Genomic DNA, 24,221 nt, shown 5'->3' on the forward strand with positions numbered 1-24,221 from the left:
TAACACCGTTCAGGCCCTGACCACTCTCAGCACCACCAGCACCTTCACGTTTCCCTGTTCCTATAGTGTCAATGATTCCCCTTCCCACTGCCCTCCTCCTGCTAGCAGACCCTTTGCAATCCGTTTAAAACTTACTCCTAAAACACTCTCTCACTTCAGGCTTTTAAGTAATTTTTGGTGATCTTCTCAGTCTGATAATCTAATATGATTCATTTTGTCCTGTGTGAGGGACAGGTGGGAATTTCTTGCTGAGGTTTTGTCTGTTTCAATGGAATGTCCTTTTGTTGAGTGTTTTACACTGTTCCTTCAAATGTTTTCCACTGTTCGTTTACACACTCACGTTTCAGTCTGTTTAGCCTGTTTACCTTGGCCACTTCTCCCCTCAAACTCATGTCATTGGCTATTTTTGTTTCTCGTTGTAGCTTGTTCTTTCTGTGAGTCACTTTAAAACTTTATATTTCTTTAAACTACACTTTATCCAAATTTCCCAGAGGATCTACCCAGGTGACATTACTTATTCACTAAGTTTCATCACACAACAGTTATGTCCCTAGCCAGTTGCACAATGTGTTATTCAAAGATACACAGAAAAAAAATCTCCGCACTGCCTACCAATATCACTGTTACCATTGTGAATATTACAGATTATATGAATATTGAAGTTTCCCAAAATTATCACAATGTGTTTATTTTTTTAAATTCCAACGAGTTCCTGTTTAATGCAGTGATGAGCAATGAAATGCCTAAAACTGTTCTGCTGCTTGTGTCCTTGGCAAGTAGTAGCCAGAATTTACATTCAGACTGACTCTACTTCATGATCTGTGGCCAAATGCTTTTCAATGTAATGCCTTTGTTATCCATTATTGGTAACGTTGTCCATTTGCCTGAATTTACACAAGATTGTAAACCATTGAACACTTACGTTTGCCCTGTAACCACGTCTCTCTGGTGTCTAAATCCCATTTATCTCTGTGTCACAAATCCATCTACCTTATTGATGAGACTTCGTCCATTTGACAAAAACACATAGTTTACTTTTTGCCACAATTTCCTGTCACAGCCCAATTTGCTGATGTGCCGCTTTAGTTCAGCTTTGTCCCATCCTGTTATTTTCTGATTGTTTTCAGCCACATTGCCATGCTGCTCCAATGCTTCACCTTTTCTCTTTGCATTTGGAAAGCTCCTATCACCTGACCCCTTCCCAGCATCCTCTCTGTCAGTTTAAAGCCCTGTCCATAAACCTACCGATACGATTGGCCGGGACCCTGGTCCCAGCACAGTTCTAATTGGACCAACCTTTATGGATTTTTTAAAAAATGTGATGTGTGTCTCTGGCTGACCAGCCTTTCTTGCCCAGCCCGAGCTGCCTCCGAGCTGAGTAACTTGCTCGGCCATTTCAGAGGGTAATTGAGAGGCAAACACTTTGCTGTGGGTACGTCGTGCAGACCACCTGAGGATCGGCAGATGTCCTTATCTAAAGGACAAGTGTTTGGGCTTTTTTTGTAGATCTGCAATGGTCTCATACTTATTTATGGATTGTTAATTACTTTTTAAAATTATTGATTTCCAATTTCTCCATTTCTGATGGTGGGATTCAAATCTGCCTCCCCCAAACATTAGCTGAGATTTGGGATACATGCTCTCACAATAATACCACTAGGCCATCACTTCGCCTGCTGACTGGTTGCTCATCCCTGAGCACTGACACCACGCATCTTCCCACACATTTTTTTGATCCTGAAATCAGCCATCACTCTGGTGATATCACTCAGTCTCTCTCCATGTGGTATCCCTCACTGTGTGGGTCTAATTGTTGTCTCTGTAAGTGTCTCTCACTCTTGCAGATACTCCAGATCCTGAGCTAACAGAATTCTCTACTCCAGAGAGACGCAACAGCACAGGCCAGGGATGGAGACTAGGATTTTCCACATCTTTGTGGGACACAGTGCCATTCTCCATGTGTAACCCTCACTACATCAGTCCAATTTCCCACTCCGTCTATTTCTGTCTCCTGTAGGAACTCAGGAAGTTCTGGACTCCATAGACTTCCAAACTACTGGGTGTCTCGTCCATCACCTCGTTGAAGATGTTTGGTCAGCCAGAGAGACAAAGGGCAGGGAGATATGGAGCCTTCAATAAATCCTGCAGTGAGGTAAGGTCACTCACAGTGCACAGAGCAGAGAGCAATGGGAGTGCTCCAAACATAAGCTAACAAGACATGACATAGATACAGTGCTGGAGGGGAAGCACAGTACAGACCCACCCAAGGATCAATCACTGCCTCTATTTAATGTTGTACTAAGACAGCATCGGGAGTTCACAATTATCAATCCAGGCCTGTGCTGTCTTAGTGAGCATCAGAGGGGAATGCAGGCCTCCCACAAGAGGGGGGAATGCTGCCAGGGAACTTTCTGTTCTGTGTTCTCCCTCCAACACTGTATCTATTTTATGTCTCATTGACCAGTGTCTTGAAAAATGTGTAACTCCTACATCAGCTCCATTCCCTGTAACCTCCTCAATTTCCGATAGTCTCTCCACATATTTGAAATATGCTGCACTCCAGACTACCCATCCCTATCTCTGTAACTTGCTTCTGTGTCTACAACATGCCTTATCCCGGTAGTCTCCTCCTCCAGTAACTGGAGACAGAGGCATGCAGCACGGAAACAGAACTTTGTTCTGACTAGTCCATGCTGACGAGGTTTCCCAAACTGACCGAATCTCTTCAGCCTGTGTTTGTCCCATATCCATTCAAACCTTCTCCTCTCCATGTACCAGCCCAAATGTCTTTTCCATGTTGTAATTGATCTTGTTTCTCCATGTGACCCTGGCAGTTCGTTCCGTCTATGCACCATCCACTGTGGATAATGATGCCCCTCAGCTCCCTCTTTAAATCCTCTCTCACCTCCTTTTTATACCCTCCAGGTTTGGACTCACCTACCCTTGGGTATTCACCTTACTCAGGGTCTGATGAAGGGCTTATGCCCGAAACGTCGAATTTCCTGTTCCTTGGATGCTGCCTGACCTTCTGCGTTTTTCCAGCAACACATTTTCAGCTTTGTCTGCACAATGCTGTGCTGACTGTCTTTCATCAATCCTTGACTTTCCAAGTGAATGTGACTCCTGTCTGACAGAATCACTTTCACAACGTATGCACCACTGATGTTGGGCTATTTGGTCTTTGTTTTCCTGGCTTTCCATCGCAGCCTTTCTTAAATAATGAAATAAAACCACATTCTTGTCATAGAGCCATACAGCATGGAAACTGACCCTTCAGTTGGTACCAAACATAACCTAAAACTAAACACATCCCACCTGCCTGTTGCTGGCCCACATCCCTCTAACCCCTTCATATTCCAGTACTTAATCAAATGTCTTTTAAACATTGTATTTGTCCCACATCCACCCCTTCCTCAGGAAGTTCATTCCACACTCAAACCACCCTCTGTGTAACAATTAGCTCCCATGTCTTTTTTTTGAGAGATCCCTCTTCTCACCTTAAACATGTAGCCCCTCCACTTGAGACTCCCCCATCCTGGGGAACAGACAACTGTCATTAAATCTATCTACATCCCTCACCTTTTTCATAAACGTCCATCAGGTCATCTCTCATCCTCCAGGCACCAGTGAAAAAAGACTGGCTGGATTGGCTTTTTTAAAGAACACAAGCCTTCTGTACGCAGCCACATCCTGGTAAATCTCTTCTGAACCCCCTGCAGCTTAATAATATCCTCCCTGTGACTGGGCGACCAGAACTGGAAAGAATATTGCAGAAGAGGCTTCACCAACATCTGAAAATCTCAACATGACATCCCAAATCCTCCACTCAATGGACTGAGCAATAGCACTGTCTTATCCATCCTGTGATGCAAACTTCAAGAATTATGAACATGAACATGAACCCGGAGGTCCCCCTGCTCTAAAACACTAACCGAGGCCGAACATTAATTGTATAAGCTCTACTCTTGTTTGTTTCACCAAATGCATTCCCTTGAATATATTCAGATTGAATTCCATCGACGGTTTTTCAGCCCATTCACCCATATCATCAAGATCCCTTTGTAATATTAGAAATCCTCCTTCACTGTCCACTATGCCACCGTCTAGCCTTCCAGCCCATCTCACATGGCTGTTAATGGTACAAATACCTCCACAATTTCTTGCCTAGAATCCCACAATATCCTGTGAAACACTTAAACAGGTCCTGGGGCTTTCCATACCTTTGTGTTTTAAAACCTCCAGCACCACCTCTTCTATAACATGCCCTCTTTTCAAGCCATAGAGATGTACAGCATGGAAACAGAGACTTCGGTCGAACTCATCCATGCTGACCAGAAAATCTAAATACATCCATCCCATTTACCAGCATTTGGCCCATGTACCTCAAAATCCTTGTTATTGATATATCCATCCAGATACAATTACAACATTTAAAAGGTATCAGTCTCCGTTACTTTCTCTCTCAGCTCGTTCCATACACGCATCACCATGTACGTGAAAAAGCTGTCCCTTCAGTCCCTTTTAAACCTTTCCCCTCTAACCTTAAACCTATGCCCTACACAACCCCTGGGAAAAGACCATGAATGTTTACCCAATCCATACCCTTCATGGTTTATATAAACCTATGTCAGGTCATCCCTCAGTCTCCGATTCTCCAGTGACAGTAACCCCAGCTTATTCAGCAACAACCCCCAACATCTTGTCAATCTTTTCTGAGCACATCCTCGTTTCACAACATCCTTCCTGTAGCAGGGAGACTGGAATTGCAGAATACTCCAATTGTGGTCTAACATATTACTCTTGTTCCCCGAGTTCCCCAGTCTTTGTCCACAGTAAGTTCTGGAGTGAAAAGAAGTGTTTAGGGTCTTAACAAATATCCTGCAGTCCCACACATCAATTGCCTCATTGATCTTTAAGGGCCATTATTTTGTCTCGAGTTACTCTTTTACTCTTAATATAGTTATACGATCACTTTTGGATTCTCCTTATCCTTCTCTGCTGAGGCTATTTCCTGCACCCTTTCTGCATTCCTGATTTCCACCCTAAGTGTATTCCTACAGCCCCTGTATATCCTCAGGGATTCCCTTGATCCAGCTGGCGATACCTGACATGTGCCCCTTTTCCTTGACCAGACCCTCAATAGAAAGCCAGTGTTTCCAAATGCTGTCAGCATTGAGCTGCACACAAACAGCAACATGCTGGCACTGCTCAATCAGTTTATTTCACTTAAAATATTCTCACTTGCCAGACTTCCATTTCCCTGCAGATAGACTCTGCAATCACCTTTTGAAAGTTTCTGGCTGATAAGATCAAGATTGGTCTGGCCCCATTTTATTACTTGAACTTGTGGACCAGGCCTGTCCTTTTCCATCGCTATTTTCAAACTAATAGAACTGTGGTCACTTTGGCAAAATGTTTTCCTACTAATATCTCAGTCCCTTTCCCTACTTTGATTCCCAAGCGGAGGTCAGGTTTTGCCCATTTCTCTTCTCAGTCCATTTAAATATTGATTGGGAGTTTTCTGGAACACAATTACCAAATTCCTCCCTTGCAAACACTGAACACTGACAGCCCCATTCTCAGTTTGTAAAGTTTAAAACCCCCCACCATAACAACGCTATTGTTGTCATCGATATTTGAGATCGCCTGAAATATTTGTTTCTCAGTCTGTGATGGATTATTCGGGGTCAATAGGACAATAATGTCAGAGCGATGACCCATTCTTATTTCTCTGTTCACTAACATAATTTCACTGGGCGATCCCACTGGAATATCCTCTCTAAGTACTGCTGCAATGATTCTTGCAATGAAAACCCACTACCCTGTATCCTCTCTTGCCTCCCCTTTGATGTTTCCTGTAGCATCTCTACTTTGAAACAATGAGCTGCCAGCCCTGCCCCTCCCTCAGCTGTGTTTCTGTAATAAGTCTAATATCCCAGTCCCATGGTCCAATCCATGCCCTATTTCACATTCCTTAGCTGTCAGGCCTCTTGCATTGAAATAAATGCAGTTTAATCACCGGGTTCCCCCCATTCCCTGCTATGTTCTTGCCTGCCTTGTCTGTTGAAATTGCTGTCTTTAACTCATGTACCAGCATCAATCTTCTTTCTGACCCTACGACTGTTTAAGGTTCAACACCCTGCCAGATTAGATTATATCCTCTCAAGCAACTCTAACAATTCGCCCCACCAGGATATGGGTCCCTACTCCAGCTCCCAGTTCAGGTGCCTCCCCACCCGGTCCACCTGTGCTGACACCTTCAGGGAGCTTTGGAATTGTCCACTCAGGTCCCTGTGTTCCTCAGTACTCCGCAAGGACCAACCATTCATTATGTCTGTCCTTCGCTTATCATACCTCCCACAGGGTATGACCTCATTGATCAGAACTACACTCTGCTCAGATTATCATCTGAACGTCATCAGATTGTGGTGAGAGACCATCCCCCTCACTGTGAACAACGTCTTCATCTTTCATGTCATCTGCAAACCTGCAAATAATTTCTTTTGCTTTCACATCGAAGTTATTATTCGACAGACTAACCAGCGATGGTTCCTGCACAGATCCCTGTGGGACACCCGCTGGTGAAAGGAAATCAAAGATGAAGGTGTTTATTCACTAATTTTATATCCAAACTACACACTTGCCTTGAACCCCAGTGGCTCTTATCTTTTGGACCAGCCTTCCATGTGAGACCATGTCAAAGGACGTATTCAAGTCCACGTAAACCACACCATCTGCATTTTCCTCCTCAATATCTTCCTCTGCCAAATCCGTGATGACTCAGCCGAGTTGATCCCTCCCTTTTCAAGTGTTAATTCATCCTCAGAATTGTTCCCAGAAATTTCCCTCTCCCCGCTGTCAGACTATCTGCTCTGTAATTATCTGGCCTATCCCTGCTGCCGTTCTTGAACAAAGGAACGACATTAGCTATCCTGCAGTCATTCAGCACTTCACCTGTGGCCAGGAAAGTATTAAATTCATCCACCAGGGCCCCAGCAATCTCCTCGCTTACCTCCTATAGCAGCTTTGGATACATTTCATTGGACGCTAGGAATTTCTCCACCGTTGTGCCAATGAAGACATTTAATACTTGCTCCTTATTGGTCTTAGCATGTTCTAGCACTTCAGCATCCCAACGGAAATCCCTGGTTACAGTGCCTTTCCCCTGTGTGAATACAGATGGGAAGTATTCATGAAAGACCTCACCTACTTCCTCTGGCTCCATGCACAGACTGTCCCTTTGGTTTCTAACAGGTGCAGCTCTTTAACTGGTACTGTTCTTCCTCAAACCGTATTGATCAAATACCTTGGGGCATTTCCTTAACAGTATTTGCCAAGGATATTTCATGCCCATTCTTTGCCCCTCATTTTTAAGGAACCCCTCACCACCCCCCCACCACCCCACTTGCATACACTATACTTTTGAAGGGCTTCGCCTGTTTTCATCGCACTGTACTTTCTTTATCCAGCTCACGATATCGTTTGACCAGTATCCACTGAAGTTACTGCCTTTGTCATTCACTCTTCTGGGAGCACACTTGCCCTGAATTCTCACTGTATCACTTTAACTTTCTTCCTTTATCCGAATATGAACCCAACTGCAAATAGTTCCCCTCAGTCTGTGTTTGCCAGATCCTATCTCATGATAATGATAATGCCCAGTGTCAGTGATATTGTAATGATTAGGGGCTTCTCCAAAGTTGGCACCTTCACTTCTGCACTATCCTTATCTCTTTCCAAAATGACTTTGACACTTAGCGTTTTGGGGATAGTGGACACAACACTACAAAAATCCTTATGATTGTTATCTTGTCCAGCACCTACACCCCACTCTGTCTGTAACATCCAGCCCTTACTGACCTACCATCCAGCCTCTTCAGCACATGATATCACTGTAACCATCTCCAGTCCCCACAGTACTTCTCCATTTTTTCATACAACGCCTCATTACCTCTAACCATTCCGAAAGTATGGAGGCGTGGGATACAGGGAAACCTATCTGTCTGGATACAGAATTCCTGGCCCCCAGAAGACAGAGGGTGATGATAGATGGAAAACGTTCAGCCTGGAGCTCGGTGACCAGTCAAGTTCTGCAGGGATCAGTTCCCGGAACCATGATCTTTGTGATTTTTATAAATGACTTGGATGTGGGAGTGGAAGAGTGGATTAGTAAGTTTGCCAGTGACATAAATATTGGTGGAGTCGTGGATAGTGTGGAGGGCTGTTGTAGGTTGCAATGGGGCATTGACATAATGGGGAGCTGGGCTGAGAGGTGGCAGAAAGTGTTCAACCTGAAAAAGTGTGATTCATTTTGGAAGGTTGTAACTTGAATTTAGAATATTGGGTTAAAAGTAGGATTGTTGGCAGTGTAAAGTAACAGTGGGATGTTTGGTTCCACGTCCATAGATCCCTCAAAGTTGCCACCCAAGCTGATGGAGTTGTTAAGAAATAATATGTTGTATTGGCTTTCTTCAGCTGGGGGATTGAGTTTCAGAGCCGTGAGGCTATACTGCAGCTCCATGGAGCTCTCCTTAGACCACACTTAGATATTAAGTTCAGTTCTGGTTCTCTCATTACAAGAAGGATGTGGAAGCTTTAGAGATAGTAAAAAGGAAAATTACATGAATGCTACCAGGACTGGAGGCACTTCTTATGAAGAAAGGGGGGTAAAGCTTTCCTCATTGGAGTGAAGGAGGGTGAGGGGTGACCTGGTAAATGTGTGAACAAGTAATGAGGCACAGCGAACAGTGAAATCCCTTTTTTCCCCCCATGGCAGAAATGGCTATCACAAGGGAGTATCATGTTAAGGTAATTGGAAGAAGGTTAAGGGGAGATTTCAGAGTTTGGTTCGGCACAGTGTGATGGGTGCATCGAATTTACTGCAGTGGTGTTAGGAGAGTTAGGTACATTGGGGACATTTAATAGACTCTTGGAAAGGCACATGGATGATAGTAAAATGAAATGTATGTAGGTTAGTTTGATCTTAGAGGATGATAAAAGGTCGGCATAACGTTGAGGCCCGAAGGGCCTTGTGCTGTACTGTTCTATGTTCTCCGTCCCTATTGGTAAACTGGGTAATACGTTCTGATCAAGTTGAAAAGATACGACATCCACGAGGAGCTAGTCACCTGGATATACAATTTACTTCACGGTAGGAGACTGGGGTAGTTGGAGACATATTGTTATTCTGACTGGAGGTGTAAACAGTCCACTGCTGTTTTTCATTTGGATAATTGATTTGGATGAGAATATTAGTTTCCTGGTAAATACGTTTTTTGGGTGGCACTAAAGTTGGTGATATACTAGACAGTGAAGAAGGTTAACTATGAAAAAACAGGATTAATAGTACTGTTGGGATAGTGGGCTGAAGGATAGCAGATGGAGTTTAATTAGATAAATGTGAAGTGGTCCATTTTGGAGAAAAACTCCAGAGTGGGATTTGTACAATTACTGTTCAGGCACTGGGTCGTGTTGTCAGTCAGTGTCCCAGGGATGCAGGTACACAGTTCTTTGATCATCGTGTCACAGGTAGTCAGGCTGGTGAAGCAGGCATTTGGGATGGCTACCTTCATTGGTCACAGCATTGAGAGTAGGAGTTGGGATGTTATGTTGTGGTGGACATTAGTGGGGTCACCATAAAGCATTCCTGATCAGTAGGAAGAACTCACCTAGTTCACTTACCTGCTTTAGGGAAGGACATCTGACATTCTAACCTGGTCTGGCCTACATGTGACTCCAGACCCACAGCAATATGGCTGACTCTGAGCTGTCCTCTGGGTAATTAGCAATGACACTCACATCTCATGAATGAACAAATAAAAATACATATGTTCCTCACTACCTCTGCAAACCCCTCCAGCTGCAACAGTTCGTACTGGCTTTGTAACATCGTTCAGGCCCTGACTACTCTCTGTAACACTCTCACCAGCTCGATCATCATCATCTCTCCCTGTTCCTATCATCTCATCAAACCGTGACAACTATTCCCTTTCCCACTGCCCCTCTCCTGCTGGCAGACAGTTCGCAATCCCTCTAACACTTACGGCATAAACACTCTCTCGCTAGAGAATTGTTCGTGCGTTTGCTGATCTTCTAAGCCTGACAATCTAATTTGGTCCATTTTGCCCTGAGTGAGGGACAGCAGGGAATTTCTTGCTGAGGTTTTGACTGTTTCAATGGAATGTCCTTTTGTTGAGTGTTTTACACCGTTCTTCAACTGTTTTCAACTGTTCGCTTACAGACACACATTTCAGTCTGTTCATCCTGTTAACCCTTGGTCAGTTCTCCTCTCAAACCCATGTAAATGGGCAAATTTGTTTCCAGTTGTATCTTGTCCATTCTGTGATTCACATTAAAGCTTTATAATTAATTAAATGCCATTTTATCCCAATTTCCCGGAGGATCTCTCAGTGTGACATTACTCATTCACTTAGTTTCATCGCACAGCGGTCACTCTGAGACAGTTACGTCCCTCGCCAGTTGCACAATGTGTTATTCAAAGAAACACTGAGGGGAAAAAAAAACGTTCTCTGAACTGCTCTTCCAATATCACTCTTGTCAGTGTGATTGTCCCAGATTATGTGACTATTGAAGTTTCCCAAAATGATCACAATGCCTTTGTTAAAAATTCCAATGCGTTCCTGTTTAATGCAGTGATGATTCAATGAAATGCTGTTCGGTGACTAAAACTGTTAGGCTGCTTGTGTCCTTGGCAAGTAGTAGCCAGAATTTACATTCAGACTGACTCTACTTATGATCTGAGGCCACATGCTTTCTCTATAATGCCTTTGTTACCCATTTTTGTCAGCGTTACCCAAACGTCCTTTCCCATTCTACCTTAGACCACGCACGATTGTGAAAAATTGAATATTTATGTTCGTACCTTTTGTTCATCCTTTAACCATATCTCTCTAGAGTCTAAATCCCATTTGTCTATGTGTCACAAATCCATATACCTTCTTGAAGATACTTTGTCCATTCCAAAAAAAACATAATTTACTCTTTCCCATAATCTTCTGTCACAAACCTATTCACTGAGGTACAGTTTCAGTTCAACTTTTTCCATCCTACTCCCTTCTGCTTGTCTTCAGTCACATTCCCATGCTGTTCTGATGCTTCACTTTTTCTCTTTGCATTTGGAAACCTCCTTTCACTTGAATCCTGTCCCTGCATCCTCTCTGGCAGTCTAAAGCTCTGTCCATAAACCTACTAACATGATGTCCAGGATTCTGTTATCATCATGTTTCTATTGGGTCCCAGTGCCATGGGATTGGTTTTATTTACTTGTGGGATATGGGTGTCTCTGGATGACCAGCCTTTCTTGCAACAACCCCCCACCCCCCTCCACCCCCAACTCCAGATGTCTTTGAGCTGAGTAGCTTGCTCGGCCATTTCAGAGAGTAATTGAGAGGCAAACACTTTGCTGTGGGTATATCATGTAGACCACCTGAGGATGGCCAGATGTCCTTCTTGAAAGGACCAGTGTCTTTTTGATGAACAACGATTATTTTGGACATCAGCAATGGTTTCATACTTATTCATGAATTGTTAATTGTAAGTTTTTTAAATTATTGATTTAAAATTTCCGACTTCTGATGGTGGGATTCAAATCTGTCTCCCCTGAACATTTAGCTGAGGTTTTGGATACATGCTCTAGCAATAATACCATGAGGCCATCACTTCACCTGCTCACAGGTTGCTCATTTCTGACCAGTTATACCAGAGCACAATGAGGCAAGACCCGTTCTTCTGACACAATTGTTTGATAGTGACATCTTCCAGCAGTCTGGTGATAGCACTCAGTATCGCTCCATGTGGTATCCCTCACTGCATGGGTCTAATTGTAGTCTCTGTCAGTGTCTCTCACTATTGCAGCTACTCCAGATCCTGAGCCAATTGAAGTTTCCACTCCAGAGAGACACAACAGCACAGGCCAGGGATGGAGACTGTGATATTCCAGATATCTGTGTGACTTAGTGCTATTATCCATGTGTACCTCTCAGTGCATCTGTCGAATTTTCCATTCTGTCTATTTCACTCTCTCCTGTAGGTACTCAGCACTTTCCTGACTCAGTAGGCTTCCAAGCTGCTGGGTGTCTCGTCCATCACCTCATTGAAGATGTTTGGTCAGCCAGAGAGAGACAAAGGGCAGGGAGATCTGGAGCCTTCAATAAATCCTGCAGTGACGTCAGGTCACTCACAGTGCACAGAGCAGGGAGCAATGAGAGGGCTCCATACATGGGCTAACAAGACATGACATAGACACAGTGTTGGAGGGGGAGCACAGTACGACACACCCCAGGCTCAATGCCCACACCTATTGTACGTTCTGTTGTACTAAGACTCACTAGGCTGCAACAATGTATCTATGGCATGTCTTGGTGACTAGTGTCTTCAATAATTTGTAACTCCTATAACAGTTCCTGTCTCTGTAACCTCCTTTCTTCCCGATAGCCCCTCCATATATTTGAAATGTACTGCATTCCAGACTACCATCCCTATTGCTGTATCTTGCGTCAGTGTCTATCATGTGCCTTATCTTGGTCTTTTTTTAGATTAGACTTACAGTGTGGAAACAGGCCCTTCGGCCCAACAAGTCCACACCGACCCGCCGAAGCGCAACCCACCCATACCCCTACATTTACCCCTTACCTAACACTACGGGCAATTTAGCTTGGCCAATTCACCTGACCCGCACATCTTTGGACTGTGGGAGGAAACCGGAGCACCCGGAGGAAACCCATGCAGACACGGGGAGAACGTGCAAACTCCACACAGTCAGTCGCCTGAGTCGGGAATTGAACCCGGGTCTACAGGCGCTGTGAGGCAGCAGTGCTAACCACTGTGCCACCGTGCCGCCGTCTTCTCCTCCTCCATTAACTGGAGACTGAGCCATGCAGCACAGAAACGGTTCCTTCGATCCAACACATCCATGCTGACCAGAGTCCATGAACAAGTCACGTTTCCCTGCATTTGATCCCCATCCCTTCAAACCTTCTCCTCTCCATGTACCTGCCCTCATGTCTTTTACATGTTGTTATTGTACTTTTCTCTCCCACTTACCCTGGAAGCTCATTCCATGCCTGCACCATCCTCTGTGTGAAAAATGTTCTCTTCCAATCCCATCTAAGTCTTTCATCTCCCATCTCATACTTATCCCCTCTAGAACACAGAACATGACTGTGCCGTACTGGCCTTTCGACTCTCGATGTTACGCCAACCTGTGGAACCAATCTGAAGCCCAAGTAGCCAACACTAGTCCATTCTCATCCATATGCCTATCCAATGTCCGTTTAAATGCCCTTAAAGTTGGTGAGTCCACTACTGTTGCAGGTCATGCATTCCATGACCCGATTATTTTGAGTAAAGAACCTACCACTGGCATCTGTCCCATATGTATTTAGTAATATTAGTATCTACCTCAATTTAAAGCACTCTGCCCTCGTTCTCGGCATCGCCATCTGAAGGAAAAGGCTCTCACTGTCCAACCCATCTAACTCTCTGATTATCTTATATGTCTCAATTCATTGGCCTCAAACGTCTTCTCTCGAACAAAAACAGATTTAAGTCCCTCAGCCTTCCTCATAAGACCTTCACACCAGACTCGGTAAAATCTTAGTAAGTCTCCTCTGAAAACTTTTCTAATCTTTCAGGTCCTTCCTGGAAAGCGGTGACCTGGACCATAGGCAACACTCCCAATGTGGCTGCACCAGAGTTCTGTACAGCTGCAGGATTATCTCATGGTTCCGAAACTCAATCCCTGTTCCACTAAAAGCTCACACGCTGAATGCCTTCTCAACAATCCTATCAACATGGGTGGCAACTTTCAACGATTATGTACACGGACACAGTGATGTCTCTGTTCGTCTGCACTACCAAGATCTGCTTTACACACATCCACCTATTTGATCACCTTCTCAAATACGTCAATAACGTTGTGAGACATGATCTACCCTTCACAAAACCGTGCTGGCTATCCCTCAGCAACTTATTTTTCTCCAGATGATTATAAATGCTAGCCTCTTTTGCAAGCCTTTCCAACACTTTACCTAGAATCGATGTAAGGCTCACAGGCCTATAATTACCCAGGGTTGTCTCTACTTCCCTTCTTTGTCAAGGGGGCAACATTTGCTATCCTCCAGCTTTCTGTAGACAATGATGTCATAATGATCAAAGCCAAAGTTTCGGCAATCTCCTTCCTGACTTCCCATAGTATCCAAGGATCAATCCTATCCAGCGCAGGGGACTTACCTATTTTCGCACTTTCCAGAATTGCTAACACCTTTTCCTTCTGCAGTTCAATCCCATCTAGTTATGGACCCCACTACCCTGGTTTAAAGACGTTGGTTAATCAACTTACCTGTCCCCCTCATGGTTTTCTAAATCTTTATAAGGTCACCCCTCAACAACCTACCCCCTGTGGAATGCGGAGGACAATGATTTAAATATTTCTGCTCGTGTTCCTGCCACTACTTGGCCACAATGTTCTGGGATACACTTGTTCAGAAGCTAAGGCTTTCTCTACCTTTTGTGTTCGGAGACCTCAAGCACCACCTCCTCTGTAATGGGGACTCTTTACAAGCCATCACTGTTTCTTTCCCTTTATTCCCTTGTCTTTGTCCATAGCACGTTCTGACATGAAATGCTCATTCTGGCCCTCGTCCGTCTCCTGTGGTTCGACACTTGGATGGCCTCACTGATCTTTGAGGAGCCCTAGTGTCTCTCCAGTTGCTTTTTTGTAGTTGTATGCTATAGAAAATTATTTGCATTATCTGTCAAATCTATCTCATCACCCCCCCTCCCCCATGTTGCTTTCCAGCTTATCCAGCCTCTCCGATTCTGTCAAATCCTCCAGGATCAGTAACATCTTCGTCAATCGTTGCTCCATTTACAGTTACAGGAAACGCCTCCCAGATCAGGACCATCAGAATTGCATGCAGCGTTCCAAAGCTGTGCTGATTATCCCTAATCAATCCTTGCCGTTGCAAATGCATGTAACTCCTGTCCTGCAGAATCGCTTCCAACAATGTATGCACCACTGACATCAAGCTATTTGGTGTTTATGTCACTGGCTTTCCCTCGCAGACTTCCTTAAATACTGGCACAACATTAGTCACCCTCCAGGCGCCATGCTCACCACCCGTGGCTGTCAGTGATAGAAAAATCACTTTATGGGACCCACAATTTCTTCCTGAGCTTCACACAATATCCTGGGATGTACTTGATTAGTTCCCAGGGACTTATCTCCGTCATATGCATTTAAAAACCTCCAGTACATCCTGCTATGTGGAGTATTGTGAAGACATCACTGTTTATTTCCCTGACATCCCCTGTCTTTCTCCACAGCAAGTCCAAACATGATATTTTCGTTTAGGATATCACCCATCTACTGTGGTTCCACAGTTAGATGGCCCCATTCATCTTCATGGAGCCATACTCTGCCCCCAGTTAATCTTCTGTTGTTAATGTACTTGTAGAATCTCTTCGGATTTTACTCAGCCTGATCTGCCAACCCTTTTTGTAGTCCCCATTGGTCCTTCCTGATTTCCCTCTTAAGTGAATTACTCCACCCACAATTTTCTTTAATGGATTCCCTTAATCCAGCTGCCTATATGTGACATGTGCCCCCTTTATGTTGACCAGGACCTGAATACCCCCATTCATCCAGAGTTTCCTACTTGTGTCAGCATTGTCATTCACACTAACAGGAATATGCTGGCTCTGAACTCTCATTTTAACTCCCTTTTGAAAGCTTCCCATCTGCCTGACGTCCCTTTACCTGCACATAGCCTCCACGGTCAATTGTTAAAAGCTCTTTATTACTACGATCTGGATTGAGGAAAGGCCAGTTTTTGATCTTTAACTTGTGGACCAAGTTTGTCCTTTTCCATCGCTATTTTCAAACCAATACGATTGTGATCACTTTGCCAAAGTGTGGACCCACTAACAACTCAGTCCCTTTCCCTACTTTTTTTTTACCAAGGCGAGGTCAGGTTTTACCTCTTCCTGCAGTCCGACCATTTACATATTGACTGGAACAGTTTTCTTGTACATGTCTAACAACTTCCTCTCAAACAAGCTGTGAACAATCTAGCAATCTGAGTCTAGATTTGGAAAATTAAAATTCCCGACCATTCCAACACTATCATTCTTACAGATCTCTGAGATCTCCCGTCATACTTGCTGCTCAAATTCCCGCTGACTGTTGGGGGCCTGTATTACAGTCATATCAAACTGATGACCCAGGCTCATTTCTCCGTTGCACTATTATAGATTCACTGGGCGATCCCCAGGAATACCCTATCTAATTACTGCTGGAATGTTTTCACTGACCAGAAACTCCAATACCCCATCTCTCTCACCTCCTGTTCTGTTCTTAACCTTCAGACCCCCTCACTGTGGACAACACCCTCACCTTTCATGTCATCTGCAAACCGACAAATGATACCTTGTGCTTTCACATCGAGTTATAATGTACAAAATACTGTTCAAAATAATGAGAGGAATAGATAGAGTCAATAGCCAGAGACTTTTCCCCAGGGCAGGATTGACTGGTATGAGAAGTCATAGTTTGAAGATATGAGGAGGAAGGTCTCAAGGAGACATCAGAGGTAGGTTCTTTACGCAGAGAGTTGAGTGCATGGAATGCATTGGCAGCTGTGGTGGTGGAAGCAAAGTCATTGGGGACATTTAAGCAACTGCTGGACATGCACATGGATAGCAGTGAGTTAAGGGGTCCGTAGGTTAAGTTACTATATTTTACATTCTGATTAAGACTCGGCACAACATCGTGGGCCAAAGGGCCTGTTCTGTGCTGTACTTTTCTATGTTCTATAATAAACAGCAATGTACGGACCCCTGTGGTACACCCACTGGTGAAGGAATTTCAAACACAAAACCAACCCTCCACCGTTGTGGATCCAGGTTGTCAAATTGCCTTGTATCCCATTGGTCTGTTGGACCAGCGTTTCATCAGGGACCTTGTCAAATGCCTTAATGAACTCCATGTAACCCACATCTTCTGCACTGCCCTCATCAACATCCTCAATCCTAATTTCAAATAAAAATCTAAGCTATATTTGGGAGAGGATCTTGCTCTATCAAATCCGTGATGAGTATCCCTAATCGATCCATGCCTTTTCAAATGTTGATTCATTCTGTCCCTCAGAATTGTGTCCAATAATTTCCCTGCCTCTGCTGTCAGACTATCTGCTCTGTAATTACCTGGCCTATCCCTGCTGCCCTGCCTGAACAAAGGAACCACATTAGCTGTCCTTAAGTCATTCAGCACTTTACCTGTGGCCACCAAAGTATTAAATATATCCGCCAGGGTCCTAGCAATCTCCTCCCTTCCCTCCCATAACAGCCTGAGATACATTTCATTGGGCACTGGGGATTTCCCCAACTTTATGCATGTGAAAAAAATTGATACTTCCGCCTTATTGATCTTACCATGTTCGAGAACCGCACAATCCCAACTGAAATCCCCGGCTACAATGTCTTTGTCCTGTGTGAATACAGATGGGAAGTATTCATTGAAGACCTCACCTATTTCCTCTGGCTCCATGCACAGATTGTCCCTTTAGTTTCTAACAGACCCCACTGTTTCCCCAGTAATTATCTTATTCTAACTATATTGCTAAAATACTTGTGGCTTTTCCTTAACACTATCTACCAAGGATATTTAATGACCATTGTTTGTCCTTCATTTTCAAGGAGCCCCCTTGCACTCCCTATACTTTTGAATGGCTTCACCCGTGTTTATTACACTGTATTTTCTTTATCAAACTACTTGCTGCCTTTACTATTCCCTCGGCATGAACACACTCACCCTGAATTCTCACTGTATCACTTTAGCTTACTCTTTCTTTCCAAATATAGACCCAACTGCACATAGTCCTCTCAGTCTCTATTTGCCAGATCCTCTCTAATGATAGTAATACCGATAGGAGACTCAGTTGTGAGGCGGACAGACAGGAGGCTGTGCGGCTGAAGAAGTGACCCCAGGATGGTGTGCTGCCTCCCGGGTACCAGGTTCAAGGGTGTCTCTGAGCGGTTACTGAACATTCTGAAAGCGAGGATGAGTAGCCAGAGGTCATTGTGCACATCGTCCACATGGCATAGTTAGTCAACGAGTTGGAATCATGTGAAATATGTACAGGGAGTATGGAAAAGAGTTAAAAGCAGGACATCAAGGTTTGTGATCTCCAGATTACTCCCAGTGCCACATGCCATTGAGGTTAGAAATAGATCAGCCAGATGGATATGTGGCTGAGGAGCTGGTGGAGGGGCAGAGTGTTTAGTTCTTGGATCATTGGGATCTCTTCTGGTGTAGAGGTGACCTGAACAAGGTGGGGGGGGCGTGTTTGACTTGAACCAGAGGGGCACCAGTGTTCCTGGGAGGAGAATTGCTAGTGTTCAGCGGGGACGATTTAAACACGTTTCGCAGGGGATTTGGACTCTGAATAAGAGAGATACCATTGACCAGACAAGGAAAAATGCATCAGCCTTTGAGAGCAAGTTTCCTATGCAGCATCTCCAGGGGCACAGTCAAGGGACGGAAACGACTTCTAGTTTAGCGTGCATTTATTTCAACGCACGAGGCCTGACTGATAAGGCAGACGAGCTCAGAGCATGGATTGGCTCTGGAGACTGAGGCTGTGTGGCTGCAGAAACCCGGCTGAGAGAAGGGCAGGACTGGCAGCTCAGTGTGCCAGGATACAGAAGCTGCAGCTACAGAAGGACAAGTAAGTGAGGAAGGGGTTTGTCCTTTTGATAAGCGAGGGCAGAACAACATTGCTTAGAGAGGATACTCTTTTGGGGTGATCAAATGAAGTCATATGGTAAGAAGTTAGAAACAAAAATTGGATGGTCAGTCTGTGGGGATCGTTTTCTGGGCCCCCAAATAGCCAGCGGGTACTAGAGGAGCAGATGAGGAGAGAGAGGTTGCAGGTACCTCTCGAAATAATAGGAGAGTATTGGTTGGAGATTTTAACATCTCCTGTATTGACTGGACCACCCAGAGTGTAAAAGGCCCGTATGTGGTGGTATTTGTCAAATGTGTCCAATAAAGTTTACGAGATCAACATATAGACAGCCCCACTCTACTCAGGCGGGTGCAACACTAGACCTCATCTCAGGAAACAAAGTCAGGCAAGTGACTGAAGTGTCAGTCGGAGAGCATTTTGGTCCAGTAACCACAATTGTCTTAGTTTTAACATTGTTATTGAAAAAGTTCAAACAGGTCCTCAGGTTAAGTTCTTAAACTGGAGTAGGGCCAAATTTGGGGCTATTTGGCAGGATCAATCAGAGGTCGATTGGCTGAACTAAAAATCAGACAACACCAGGTTATAGTCCAACAGATTTCATTCGAGGCACTAGCTTTCGAAGTCCAGGTGATCATTCCGAAAGATGAAAACTTCAACTAAATGTGTTTGATATTACATTCCATGACACTTCATTTCTGTTGCTATAAATTCATGTCTTAAGATTGTGCTCCACAACCATCTGATGAAGGCGCAGCACTTCGAAACCCAGTGCTTCCAAATAAACCTGCTGGACTGTAAGCTGGTGTTGTGTGATTTTTAACGTTGCCCATCCCAGTCCAACACCGGCTCCTCCACATCCACTGGGTCAGTCTGTTTGAAGGAAAAGGAATGACTGGCAAATGGGAGGCTTTTAAAAATGTGATCTCAAGAATCCAATATGTACCTGTTCGAGTGATGGGAAAACCTGGCAGGTTTAGGGATCCCTGGTTCATGAGGGATATTGAGGCTCTGTTCAAGGGAAAAAAAAAACTTACATTGTCTTCGATGTTTCCGTATCTACGTAACCTCTTCCAGTCCTAAAGACACGATCACTCGGTGGAGACACAACAATCCTCTCAGGTCCCTGCAGTACTCTCTATCTGTCGAACCCACTGAAAGCCTGTGATTCTCCCGATCCAGTTCCAGACTCACTATCTGTGTAACATCATCCCATCGATAACACCCACCCTTTTAATGTAAGCTCCTCCTATATCTCCATCCATTTACTCATCTCCATAACCTTCACCAGCTCTTACGCCCCTACCTGTGTAAACGTCACCCTCCCCTACAACCCTTCCCACTTTGACCAAACTGGAGGAGGTTACTAATGCTTCCTTATCTGTGAAACTGTCTCCAACCAAAATTACTGCCCTTCTGGAAAATCTATCAGACACTACACCCTCCACATCTAAATAATCTGCAGAAGTAAACGTTCCTATATCTATAAACATCTTCAGTCACGTCTATCCTCCATATCTCTGTTTGTTCCTCCAGTTTATACAACCCACTTTATCTCTGTCATCTGCTCAATTCACTGAAAACACTCCCTGTCTGTGTAAACCACTCCATCCTGCCAACTTCCTTCTCCATGTAAACTGCTCCATCCCTCCCAACCTCCCCATTAGCATGAACTCCTGCAGGCCCTGCACATTGCTGTACCACCCTGTGGCTCTATGGTTCTCATTCCCTGTGAAACCACCTCCAGTCCCCACACCCTCCCAGTCTGGGTCGTCTTCTCCAGATCAGACCATTACTGTCTCTGTTACCTCGGACAATCCTAGTAAAGCCTTCCTAATGTATCTGTTCATTCAGATCCCATCCTCTGCAGCCTCCTGAAACCCCTTCCTGCCATTGTAACCCTCACTATTTAGAACACAGAACAGTACAGCACAGCACAGGCCCTTCAGCCCTCAATGTTGTGCCAAGCTTTTATCCTACTCTAAGATCAATCTAACCTGCAGACCATTCAAAGAACAAAGAAAAGCACAGCACGGGAACAGGCTTTTCAGCCCGCTGAGCCTCCGCTGATCCAGATCCTCTGTCTAAACCAGTCACCTACTTGCTGAGGACCTGTATCCCTTTGCCCCCTACCCATTCATACATCAGTCTAGATACATCGTAAGTGATGTTATCATTCCTGCTTGTTCTTCCACCGTTGACAAAGTGTTCCAGACCCCCACCACCCTCTGCATAAAGGACGTTCCACGTATATCTGCCCTAAACCTGCCCCCTCTCACTTTGAACTCATGACCCCTATTGATTGAGTTCCACACTGGGGGAAGAAAGCTTTTTGAATTCCACATTGTCTATACATCCCATGATTTTTCAGACCTCAATCAGGTCCCAAGTCAACCTTCATCGTTATAATGAAAGTAATCCGAATCTATTCATTCTCTCCTCATTGCTAGTGCCCTCTATACCAGGCAACATCCTGGTGAACTTCCTCTGCACCCTCTCCAAAGCATGCACATCCTTTTGGTAATGTGGTGACCAGAACTGTACACAATATTCTAAATGTAGCCAAACCAATGTCCCTTGAACTGCCAACTCTTGTACTCAACACCCCGTCCAATGAAGGAAAGTATGCTGTATTCGCTTGACCACTTTCCTGACCCGCATTGCCACCTTCAAGGAACAATGGGCCTGAATATCCAGATCTCACTGTACATCAATTTTCCCCAGGATCTTTCCCTTTACTGGATAGTTGATCCAACACTTTTGAATTGGATCTTCCGAAATGCATCACCTCGCATTTGCCTGAGTTAAACTCCATCTGCCCTTTCTTTGCCCGCCTCTCCAATCTATCTATATTCTGCTGTATTATCTGACATTCCCCTTCACTGTCTGCTACTCCACCAATCTTAGTGTCATCTATAAACTTGCTAATCAAGGAAACTTCCTCCAAATCATTGATATGTATCACAAGCAACAGTGGGCCCAGCACGGATCCCTGTTGAACACCACTAATCACAGGTCTCCATTTTGAGAAATTCATTTTGCTATCATTCATGTGCCTATTCAAAAGTTATTTAAATGTCCCTAACGTATCTGACTCCACCACCAACACTGGCAATGCATTCCACTCACTCACCACACTCTGTGTAAAGAAGCTACCTCTGACATCTCCCCTAAACCTTCCTCCAATTGCCCTATAATTTTTGCCTCCTAGTTACAGCCGTTTTCGTAATAGGAAAAATTTGAGACCACTCACTCTATGTCTACCTGTCATCATCTCATACGCCTCTATCAAGCCACTTCTCATCCTTTTTCATTCCAAACAGAAAATCCCTGATTCCCTCAACCGTTCTTCATCAGCCCTCCGCTCCAGTCCAAGAAACATCCTGATAATTCTCCACTCTCTCCAAAGCTTCCACATTTCTCCTGTAATGAGGCAACCAGAACTGAACACAATATTCTAATTGTGGTCTATATCGCGCTGCAGCATAACCTCACAGCTCTTAAACTCAAGCCTCCTGCTAACGAAAGCCGACTCATCATTGGCTTTCTTATCAAACCTAACAACTTGGGTGACAAATTTGAAGGATCTCTGGACGTTGACCCTGAGATGTTTCTGTTACACCACGCTGTCAAGAATCCTGCATTAACCCTGTAAAGTTTTTCTGCAGAATCCTCCAATCTTAAATCCTCCTTATTTTGGTATTTTCCTCCAATCCCCACTGCACTCAAACTGTGAAACCTCTTCCAGTCCCTACAATCCTCCTTAGCTCTGCAACCTCTGTAAGCATATAGTCGTCATCGAGTGGTTTAGGCGATGGGTTAGAAATCCATTGGGGCTTGCCCACACAGGTTTGAATCCTGCCCAAGAGGGCGGTGGGGTTGATTGGTGCAGGTGTCCGGAGATGTTCTCTAAAGTGCTGTGCAAGGAGGTGTCCCGTGTCCCCAGTGTCGAGGTGATGAGGAGACAGATCGCCTTCTCACAGCGCGCTTTACAAAACACCTCCAGGACACCTGAAGATCAACCCACCGCCCTGTTGCCAAACATTTCAACTCCCCCTCCCACTCAGCCGAGAGCATGTAGGCCCTGGGTCTCCTCCACCACCACTCCCTCACCACCCGACGCCTGGAGGAAGAACGTCTTTTCTTTTGCCTTGGCACCCTTCAACCCCATGGCATCAATGTGGACTTCACCAGTTTCCTCATTTTTGCTTCCCCTCCTTACACCAGTTCCAACCTTCCAGCTCAGCACCGCCCTCATGACCTGTTCCACCTGTTATTGTGCTTCCCACCAATCCGGTCTCCCCTCCTCTCTGACCTCACACTCTTCCAACCACCTACTGCACTCTGAGCTACGTTTACCCCAGCCCCACGCCCTCCCACTTATCTCTCCACACCCGAGGCTTCCAGTCTCATTCCTGATGCAGGGCTCCGGCCCGAAACGACGGCTTTCCTGCTCCTCGGATGCTGCCTGACCTGTGCTTTTCCAGCAACAGACTCTGATCTCCAGCATCTGCAGACCTCACTGTCTCCTGTTTATCAGAGGAGGCAATGGAGTGAGGAATGGCTGATGGAGATTAATTTAGATAAATGTGAGGTACTTCATTTTGGAAAAGCTAATCCTCACAGGACTTGTACACTTAATGGTAAGGTCTTAGGGTGTTGCTGAACAAAGAGACCTGGAGTGCAGGTTCATAGTTCCTTGACAGTGGAGTCGCAGGTAAAAAGGATAGTGAAGAAGGCGTTTGGTATGCTTTCCTTTCTTGGTCAGAGTATCGAGTGTAAGTCTTGGGAGGTCATGTTGCGGCTGTACAGGACATTCGTTAGGCCCCTGTTGGAATATTGCGTGCAATTCTGGTCTCATTCTTATTGGAAGAATGTTGTGAAACTTCAAAGGGTTCAGAAAAGATTTACAAGGATGTTGCCAGGGTTGGAGGATTTGAGCTACAGGGAGAGGCTGAACAGGCTGGAGCTGTTTTCCCTGGAGTGTCAGAGGCGTAGGGGTGAGCTTATAGAGATTGGTAAGTCAGGAGGGGCATGGATAGGATAAACAGACAAGGTCGTTTCCCTGGGATGGGGGAGTCCCGAACTAGAGGGCATAAGTTCAGAGCTGAGAGGTGAAAGATTTGAAAGGGACCGAAGGGGCAACTTTTTCACGCTAAGGGTGTTGTGTGTATGGAATCAACTGCCAGAGGAAGTGGTGGAGGCTAGTAAAATTACAACATCTAAAAGGCATCTGGATGGGTGTATGAATAGGAAGGGTTTAATGGGATAAGTGCTTGTAAATGAAACTAGAATGGTGATGATATCTGGTTGGCGTGGACGAATTGGACCGAGGGGTCTGTTTCTCTGCTGTACATCTCTATCACTCTATGACTGTAATTGTTTTTCACTGTTCCTTTACAGCCTGACATTTCAGTCTGTTTCCCCTGTTTATCTTGGTCAGTTCTCCTCTCAACC

This window comes from Hemiscyllium ocellatum, chromosome 29 (assembly GCF_020745735.1).
Source record: "Hemiscyllium ocellatum isolate sHemOce1 chromosome 29, sHemOce1.pat.X.cur, whole genome shotgun sequence".
In the NCBI taxonomy this organism is placed as follows: Eukaryota; Metazoa; Chordata; class Chondrichthyes; order Orectolobiformes; family Hemiscylliidae; genus Hemiscyllium; species Hemiscyllium ocellatum.